General features: G+C 41.1%; 1 long non-coding RNA gene across 1 annotated transcript; it reads right to left on the bottom strand.

The window, feature by feature from the left end:
- Positions 1–392: 392 nt before the first annotated feature.
- On the bottom strand, positions 393–9,377 carry LOC118988024 (uncharacterized). Its single transcript, XR_005066696.1, has 3 exons — positions 9,278–9,377; positions 1,088–1,185; positions 393–704 (listed from the first exon to the last, which is right to left on the bottom strand). It is a non-coding gene; the product is annotated as an uncharacterized LOC118988024 (long non-coding RNA).
- Positions 9,378–10,154: the final 777 nt, after the last annotated feature.

Genomic DNA, 10,154 nt, shown 5'->3' with positions numbered 1-10,154 from the left:
CGTTTGTAAAGTACCGAGTGGAAAGTGGAAGTATTGGGTGTGAAACAGGAAGGATGGAGAAGGAAGTGCCCAGGCACTTCCTTCAGATTTGCAGTTGAAGCTCGGAGAGGTACCAAATGGACTCTAAAGAGACTTGGTTAAGGATGTTCATTGTTCGCCTTAGAGCAGCCACTAAAAGTTTGAAAGAAAAGAGATATAACTAAGAAGCCAAAGGATAAAATAAAGTAGAGTACTAAAAGTATTCGATTAACCACAATGAACGTTTGGCGGAAGTTTTCCAGAAGACTTCAGCAGTGTTATTCACCGATCTCCACTCAGGCAGATAAGTAATAAATAGAAAAAGTCCATTCAATAAATGACGAGCTGGGTCCTGAAGACATACAGTCTCCAGAAATTTATTCAGAAACCATTTAAAAATTATTTAACTTGTATTTTTTAACAAAAACACATGCTCATGGTTGAAGTCAAAGCATAGTAAACAATCTGTAAAGAAAGACTTCCAGGCGCCTGTCCCACCAGTCACTCCCACAGCTCTGCTTCCCAGGGGCTGGCAGTGTCCTTGTTGGTTCCCTAATGTTTACTTGCACAGTTGAACATTGAGTTTCCAACTCTTTTTAATACAGTTTCATACATGATGTATTTTCTATTATGGTCCAGCAGAACACACAGTTCACTCTCTCTACCATTTGCTTCATCTCCTTCCCCTAGAAAGATTTTACAATGAAAACAAATCAATATTCAGTTTTTCTAGCATTGAGAGTGAGTAAGCGTCATGTACCACAGTCACAGTGTACTATGGCTGGGTTTCCTTTCTTGTACAACTTCTTGTCAGCTCTGGCATTAACAATTGCTTGATTCTTAGCATCTGCTCAGTTTTCTCTCTGTCTATCGCTAAGACTTCCTACTTGCTCCAACAGCCTCTCAGTACAATTTCCCACATTGTAAAACATGTCGGGTAGTCTCCTACTGGTTTCGTTAAAAACAACAGGAACAAACTTCTCCTCTGGAGCTCCGGTTTGTTTGCAGCTCCTACTCTTCAGAACCCTTTCTCGTCCCCCTTCCCCACCGTCCAGAGACTTGCTCTCACCTCTCTGTGTGTCGAGTCCCAGGAAATTCCGCATCTCATGTAATCCTCTTCCTTCATTTACTTCATTCTTTTGATAGTGCAGGAACTACAATGGCTTTCTAAGGAAGAATGAGTCACAGGTAAACTAGTTTTATTTAGGTTGCACTTACCTAAAAACTTGGTCTTCTTGCTTTATTTGTTTAGCAGGATAAGAATTTTAGGTTGGAAACACGTTTGTTTAGGCCTTTGAAAGTATTTCTCGATTGTGTTCTAGTCTCCAGTGTTGCTGTTTAGAAGCCCCAAACCATTCTAATTCTTGATCCTGTTTCTTGATCTTGAGTCTTTGAAAGCTTTCTTTAGCTCCCTTATTTTTTTGGAAATGTCTGTTTTTTAAAAACAGCTTTATTGGAGTATAATTGAAGTGTAATAAACCGCAAAAGCAAAAAGCATGCAATTTGATACTTCCTTATATAGGTATACGCACGACACCTTCACCATAATTTAAACACATCCATCAGTTTGGATACAAGAGTTTGGAGACACCCAAAGTTGCCTATGCCCTTATGTGATCTCTCAGGCCTGTTCCTCTTCGTTACTCCTCTCTCATGACCTGTCCCCAGAAAACCACTAATCTGCTTTCTATCAGGATAGATTATTTTGCATTTTTTAGAATATGGACTCAAATAATATTTGCTTGTTTTTTTTTGCTTGGTTTCTCTCAGCATAATTATTTAGAATCATGCATATTCTTACATGTATAAATATTTCATTCCTTTTTATTACTGACAAGCATTCCATCATGCACAACTAGTTCTAAAATTTATATTGGAATGCAAATGAGTTGGAATAGCTAATTTTTTTTAGACAAAGAGCAAAGTTGGAAGTCTTATACCACTTGATTTCAAAGCTTACTTAATGAAACTACTGTCATCAAGAGAGCATGGTATTGGCCTAAAAATAAACAGTTTGATCAGTGGAATAGCATTAAGATTTCAGAATTGCTCTGCTTCTTCAGCAAAGGTGAAGAAAGAATAGTCTTCAACAGATGATGCTGAAACAATTGGAATATTTATACGGACAAAAATGAACCGCTGCCACTACCTTGTACCATACACAAACATTTATTTTAAATGAATGATATACCTCAACTTAAAAGCTGAAACTACAAGAAGACAGAGGAGACTATCTCACTATGCTACTCTGGACAAAGATGTATGTCTTAGATAGAACATGGAAAGAACAAACTGCAAAATTGGCAAAAATAATACATTGGATTTCATCAAATTTGTTAAAATTGGCTTTTTAAAAGATTCCATTAAAAATAAAAAAGAATGCCACAGACTGGGAGGGAAAATGCACTATACATCTATCTGACAAAAGATTACATCTAGAGTTTATAAAGAGTCTTACAGGTCAAGAGTAAGAAAACAACCCAATGAAAATTAGCAAAGGAGTTGGATAAGCCGCAAAAGAAGGGAATACAAATAAGCCAGTAAGCAAGTGAAAACACGCTAATCTTTTCTCGTGAGGTCAATGCAAATTAACTGAAGGGAGATCCTCTTACAAATGCCCGGGGGTGACTATAATCGAGACTGGCAATAGCAAATGCTGGTGAGGATCTAGGTTAACTGGAATCCTCATACGTCACTGGTGGGAAGGTAAAAGGACAAAATCCTTTTGGGAAACACTTTGGCAGTTTCTTATAGAGTTATTCCTACACTTGCTAGCAATTCCTCTCCTAGGCATTTACCCATGGAACGTGGAAGCATATGTCCACACAGACTTGTATACATTTGTTTTAACAGCTTTATTCAAAATAGTCAAAGAGTCTAGCTCATTGAGGTTCAACAAATGTACACACTGTGTAACCTGGATAAACAAATTATGGCATATCCATATCATAGACCCCTTGTCAATAATAAAAAAGAACAAATATTGATACATGCAAACACATGGGTGGATTGCAAAAACTTAAGCTGAGCTAAAGAAGCCAGGACAAGGGTTTATTCTGTATTTACCATTTATATAAAATTCTAGGAGGGGCATAATTAATCTCTGCTGATAGAAAACAAATCAATGGCCCTGGCTGGTGTGGCTCAGTAGATTGAGTGCCCGCCTGCCAACCAAAGGGTCATTGATTCGATTCCTAGTCAGGACACATGCTTGGGTCAAGGGCCAGGTCCCCAGTAGGGGCACATGAGAGACAACCACACATTGATGTTTCCCTCCCTCTCTCCCACACTTCCCCTTTGTCTAAAAATAAATACATAAAATCTTTTTTTAAAAAAGAAAGAAAAGAAATCATTGGTTGTCTGGCAACAAGAGAAGGGGTGGATGACTGCAAAGAGACATAAGGGAACTTTGGGGGATGATAAAAATATGCTTTATCTGTCTCAAGTGTCATGGAGGTTACACAGCATGTGCATTTTTCAGTTCTCATTGCACTAGACCCTGAGTGTGGGTGCAGTTTACATTATGCAGAGACAGAGCTGCCACGGGACACCTCTGCTCTTGGGTGCATCCTCTGGTTCTCACGTCACCCAGAAATCCAGGCCAAGGGAAAGGGGTAGCAACATGATACAGGGAAAGGGGGGGGAAAGGAAAAAGAAAGTCTGAGGTCTCCAAATGCTTGATAGCTTTAATATACAATGATATTTTTATAATTTTTGAAGTATAGAAATAGCTATTGAATGATGGGGAGACAGTTAGTTTATTCCAGTGAATGTAAGAAAACTCATTCTGGAAATAGAAAAATTAGCATCTTGTTCTGGCATGTACCAGCTCACAAAGACAATAAATACATGGATTATCACTAAAGCTGTCGAACGGAATCAGTTCTTTGATGACTCACCCGGTTACCATCCTGGGCCTCATTTATGAGCACTGTACTGGCAAAAATTGAGGTATTAACATGAGAGATGAACAGATTTCCTGTTTGTAGAATGCAGTCGTCCAAACATAGAAACAGAGGCATGGACTCGTGGAACAGACTGACAGCTGTCACAGTGGATGAGGGGAGGGGACTGGATGAAAGAAGGTGAAGGGATTAGCTAAAGAACGTGTATGCATGTCCTATGGACACGGACAATACTGCGGTGGTAGCCGGAGGAAGGGAGGGGGGCGAAGGCTGGGATGAGGATAGGTGGGCAAAGGGCAGGAAAATGGGAATGTTTGTAATAGTGTAAACAATAAAGATAAAGTAAAAAAGTAAATAACATAAATATAACTGAATAAATTATATTAAAAACAGAATAAATACTTTAAACATCAAAAAAATAAAAGAGGCCTTTTAGACATATAAAGGAGTGAGTCTAGTGGGGGAGGTTTGGGGAATGATGGAGACGAGTGGGGTAGGTCGCCTGCCTTTGGTGCCACCCAATGCAAGCTTTCCCCCTCCTATGTGGAGAAGGAGGGTGTAGCTGTTTCTCAGCTGACAAGTTGACATAAACTGTTCACATGGTTTTGGACGTATCCTATTATTTAAAGAGCTCTGGACAATGTGCAAAAAATGGGGGAACTTACAAATGAAAACAGTCTTATAAGACAGATCAACCAATTTAAATACCATGGTCCTGATTATCTGGAACCTGACTAGAATAAACAAAGTGTAAAAACAAAGAACAAGTTATAGGACAATATTAGGAAAATGTAGATACTAATTGGATGTTGAATGATATTAAGAAATCATTATGACACAATTTTAAGTGTGATGGAATTTGGGTTTTGTTTTGAAAAATGGCTTTTATATACACACTGACATGTTTACGGACGAAATGATCAAATGCATGGCTTTCGCCACTGTGTGCTATGGGCAATGACAGACGAACTTTGACTTCACTTAATATCAGATTCTTGAAGGAAAACTGCCTGTGGAATGAATTATTATGGATGAATCTGAATGTTTCCCTTAGCGTGAGGCTCTGGACAACAGTTTCAGAGCTTCCTCTTCAAATGTCTGCTCCTCACCCAAGTGACAGGAGCAGGGGCAGGAGCTCCCACCACGGGCGGCTCCTTAGGAATCGCCTCATGCCCCGCCCCCTTTGCCTTTTGCCCTCGACTTCCAGAGCTTCCTTGTGACTTGGCTCCCCACCTGGTTCCCTGTCTTCCCTGGGCGCTGACTCTCTCGGGGGCACCTGTTAAGCCCTGGCACTTCCCTTGGCTTGCTTCATCTCTGCACAGATCCTTCATCTCTGCACAGACCATGGCCACAGTCTGTGGGCACCGTGTCCCCCAACATTGTCAAGCCTCAAGGGCATAACACTTAGAAAGGAGCTCCCAAAGGCCCTGTCTGTGTGAGGGTGTGGAAAGGAGTCTGTTAAAATGACATGGTTTTCACAACTGATCATCAGAACTGGAGTGAAAGAGTGAAATTGGGGGTACATTAAGATTCCCCTGAACAGGGGGAACACTTTGTAAAGTATATGATTGTCTAACCACTATTCTGTGTGGCTGAAACCAAGTAAACTAAAAAAAAGAAGCAAAATTAAAAAAAAGATTGCACTGAAGAGTTAGATGAGCAACAGTACCGACCCCACAGAAAAAGTCCTGGAAAATGCTAATTAAATTCACTTTCTAGTTTCTTTGAATTTCACCAGATGGCTACAAACTGTTATTCTTCAACCCACAGCTTAAGTAATGTGATATTTTTCAAACTGTGGGTCATATTCTTTTAATGAGTCGTGAAGTTAGTGGACAACAAGTCATTTTTAATAGACTAGATTAGATGAGAATAGAATGGAATAGAATGAAAATGTAAGCGTGAGTCACACAAAGTTGGAAGGAATTATATTTTCTGTTGAACTTTTAGTTTTTGTAGTGTATGTGCATGTATGTGCCATGCCACAATGTAAAACTAATTTCTGCCCTGACTGGTATGGCTCATTGGGCTGGGCATCATTCTGTAAATTGAAAGGTTGCTGGTTCAAGTCCACATCAGGACACATGCCTGAGTTGTGGGCCATGTCCCCAGTTGAGGGCGTGGGAAAGGCAACCAATGGATGTTTCTCTTGCACATTGATATTCTCTCCCTCTCTTTCTCCCTCCCCTCTTCTCTCTCTAAAAAATAAGTAAATAAAATATTTTTAAAGAATTAATGAAACTAATCTCTTACTGTGGTCATTGCCAAAAGTAGTTGAAAACCCCAAGGTAATAAATGTCTATATACAATAATCAAATAACAAAAAGTTTCAAAAGGAAAAAAGAAACAAGATAACATGAATAAAAATTTCTTTCTAACCCACATCCCAATAACTAGTCACCAGAATAGAGAACTAAACTCAAACCATGCCAACCAGTCAGAAATCAGTAATAACCTGGTAGAAGAAACAGGCTACTTGGTGTCACCTGATTTGCTGGTGGTTTTGTATGTGTGATGTTGCTTATTACGTTTCCTGTTAATCTTAAAAAACCCTCTGCATGTTTACAACTGCCGTTTCCAGACTGGAATCTGTCTGTCTGTAGATGCAGCTGCTACAATATCAGCTGACAGCAGAAGGATTCACAAGCCTGTGCAACTTTGCAGTTGGCCCACCAGGAGCCCAAGCGGAGAACTCTATCCACCTCCCCTGCCCCTGCCCCTGGTCCCAGTTTAGGTTAGGGTAAGAACGAGGTAACATGACATTAGGTCACTCAACCACAGACTGAAGCTGCAAGGACGATGCTCCTACAAGGCCGGCTATATGCCAAGGCTGTATTTGGCCAAAGAATGTGTGCCCTTGGGAATCCCAGCAGGCACACACCTACAAATTCTCAGCTGATGAAAGGTTCATCTACCCTCACAGCCCCAGAGAAGAGAAAACATTTTTCCCCTTGCCAATTTTTTAAAATACAAAATCTTACATGGGAACTAAGAGCTTTCATAATGCCTGCATACCTGGAAAATTTTAATTCAATCCTCTGAAATTGTGTGGCCCTACCAGCCTCTCACTGTTGTCTGAGAGTCACTGGATCTGAGGTTTCCATCCCAGAAGTAATAAGTCTTATTCAAATACTGACTAATAAGGGCACAACTAATAAGGGCTGACTCTCCAAAGGGAAAGGCGTATTGAGAGGGAATAATTAAGATGTAGAATTTGCCTCAGATTGATACTATCACTTAGAAAATGAAATCTTCAAAAAATGACTGATGGGGTCAGGAGGAAACAAGTCCTAAAGTCTTAAAAGGGGAATGTGGTGGGGAACACAATTGGATAGAAAAGGTGTTTAGGATATACTTATCAGGTGGGTTCACAATGTGATCTTGTTGGTGGTGTGTCTCTGAAAGCAGAATGGAGGGGGAGGTTGTGGCTCTCCGAGCAGTCACCAGTGACCCTCTGGAGGCACAGCTGGGGCCCCGGGCAGCGGGGAGAGGGTGCAGTCAGAGTGAGCATGGCAGGCTCTGGGGACCACAGAGACCCACGGCTCCAACTCAGCTCTGACACGAACCAGGGCAAGGCTGACCTACCCTTCCCAGAGAATGGAGTCTGCTCACGTTCAGGTCCTTGACTTAATGAAAATTTCAAATGAGGTGACAAAAGTGGCTTCTGTAACATTTCCTGGCACAGAGGCACTTACCCCTTTATCCCCTCCCGCTCCCAGACCTAGTTCTTCTTTTCCACCTGTTTTTGCTCCTGCTTCACAGAGGAGCCTGGCAACAGAGTGAGACCAAGTTGGTTCAAATCTAGTCTCCCTACACGCTTGTTACGTGGCAAACCATTGAACTTCTCTAAGCCTCAGTTTCCTCAGCAATAAAATGGAGAGGTAATAATGTTTACCTTACAGGGTTGTCTGAGGATTGAAATAATGTACATGAAATGGTTTGCAAATATTTAATACTCCATGTCAGAGTTTCCCAGCCTCAGTACTTTTGACATTTGGGGCAGATAATTTTTTGTTGTGGGGGGCTGTCTTGGGCATTTGGGGATGTTTAGCAGCATCCCTGGTTTCCACGCACTAGATGTCAGTGGTACCCATCACCCACCCCACCCCTGCTGACTGTGACTTTTATCTTCTCTCCCTCCCTCCCTCCCTCCCTCCCTCCCTCCCTCCTTCCCTCCCTCCCTCCCTCCCTCCCTCCTCCCTCCCCCCCTCTTCTTCAGTTTTGGGAAAGCTAACTACCTTGTTAGGAATAACCCAAATGGCAAGGAGCTCACATTTCCATCAAAGAGCCAAAAAGAACCCGACACCAGCCTGCAGCCAAATGAGTGAACTGGAAAGAGGATCACCCCCAGTTACCCTTGAGATGGCTCAGCCTTGTGAGTCACCCTGAGAGAGAGGCAGCCGGCTAAGCCATGCCGAGATTCCTGCCCCACAGAAACTCTGAGACACTAAATGGTGTCCTCTTCAGCTGCTAAATTGTGCGATAACTTGTGATGCAATAGTTAGATAACTAAGACGAGGACCAACAATGTGTCAAGTAACGCGTGGAGTGCTGCTCGGGGAACAGATGAGTGAGTTGGAGCCTCTGCTCCTGAAGGATGTGCAACCCAGATGCAGCCCCACAGGGCAGATTCTGAGGGTTTTATTTTATGTTTTGGCCTCTCCTCTCCTCTTCTCTTCTCTCTTCTCCCTCTCTCTCACATGCATATCCATTGCATTTGGTCTATCCCATAGGAATTGCTTGATTTTCCTGTACATATTTAGTCCTTTATACATGACTTATTCAAACATCATAGAATTAATGATCTCTACCTCTCTGTTAGTGCTGGGGTTTACATTTTAAAATCTTACATATTAAGAATTTAAGCAGCTTTACATGGAAAGGGGGCATAGAGAATGTTAAGCTAAATGTTCATTATTCTAAATTAATTTCCCAATCTTACTTAATACATAGTTATACATTTCTTTGCCTATCCTCAGTGCTACACTATTCCTGTTCTCCTTTTCCTAAATGTGTTTTATTGAAAAGTAACAAATCATTGATATAAAGAAATTAAAATAAAAGGCATAAAGAAAACATATGTCATTTACCAGAATTAACCACCATTCACAATTTTGTATGTATCTTTCCAGATATTTTTCATGAGATACAGTTATACCACATAAATACCTATCGTTCTGAGACTCTTTGGTTTCAAGGGATAGAAACAAAAGCAAACTGGCTTAAACAAAAAGAAAGACTCAATTGTCTCAGACACTCCAAATTTTGGAAGGATACGAGTAGAACCGGCCTTGGGGATGACTGAACCAGGATTAGAGAGAGCATCATTAGCAGTCAGCCTTTTGATCTCTCACCTCAATGTCTCTCTGCTTGTGTTGGCTTTGTTCTGCACACCGGTTGCTGCATGAGTCGGGAGAGGTGACCACCGGCAGCTCCCAGCTGTAGCCTTGCCACTTTGTGACCAAAGGGGAAAGGGGCATTGTCCTTCTGGCTTGAGAAATACCAGGGAGTGTTTCTGATTGGTTCAGTCTGTTGATTAATCACTCTAGCAAGAGGCATGAAGTAACAGGAGAAGCTCAGCTGGAATCACACAATCATCTCATTGTTGGGACAAGTGTCAGGAGGAAAAGTAGAGGCAGTTAAGAGCAATAGGCCTCTAGCACTTTTTTTTAATGATCCAAATAGGGTCATAATATGCATACTGTTCTCCAATTTGCTTAAACAGTAAATTACACAGGGTGGGGCAAAGTAGGTTTGCAGTTGTTCATATGGAAAATAATACAATAATTAATAAATAATAATACAAAATAAACTCTGTTTTGCATATTCACAACTATAATTCTACTTTTGCCACACCCTGTAATTGTGGACTTCTTTCCATAAACTTGTATTGCCATCAGTTAACTGAACAGTCTATATTCAATGGAACAGAATACTAAACTGTTTTCTTTCCAATCACTTTTTCAACTCTATTCCATGGAATCTCCCTTTCTGACCATTAAGATTTTGGACAGATCTCACAGCTTTCTGGTCACTTATTGTTAAAATGTTATGTCTTGTCCAAAGTAGTTAAAACTAAATCTCCCATCCAATTTTGTGTTCATTCCCTTCCTTACACCTGCCAATGTGAGGCAGACTTTAGTCAGGGGTGTGGAATGGGGAAAGGATGGGTTATCATTTCACGGTTTCTGCTCTCCCTCCTCTGTGAATGGGGTGACAGAATGGGGTGAG

Source organism: Sturnira hondurensis, unplaced genomic scaffold, assembly GCF_014824575.4.
Source record: "Sturnira hondurensis isolate 20B ecotype Veracruz unplaced genomic scaffold, ASM1482457v3 Scaffold0005563, whole genome shotgun sequence".
Classification (NCBI taxonomy): domain Eukaryota; kingdom Metazoa; phylum Chordata; class Mammalia; order Chiroptera; family Phyllostomidae; genus Sturnira; species Sturnira hondurensis.
This window is presented reverse-complemented; position numbering and strand designations above follow the sequence as displayed.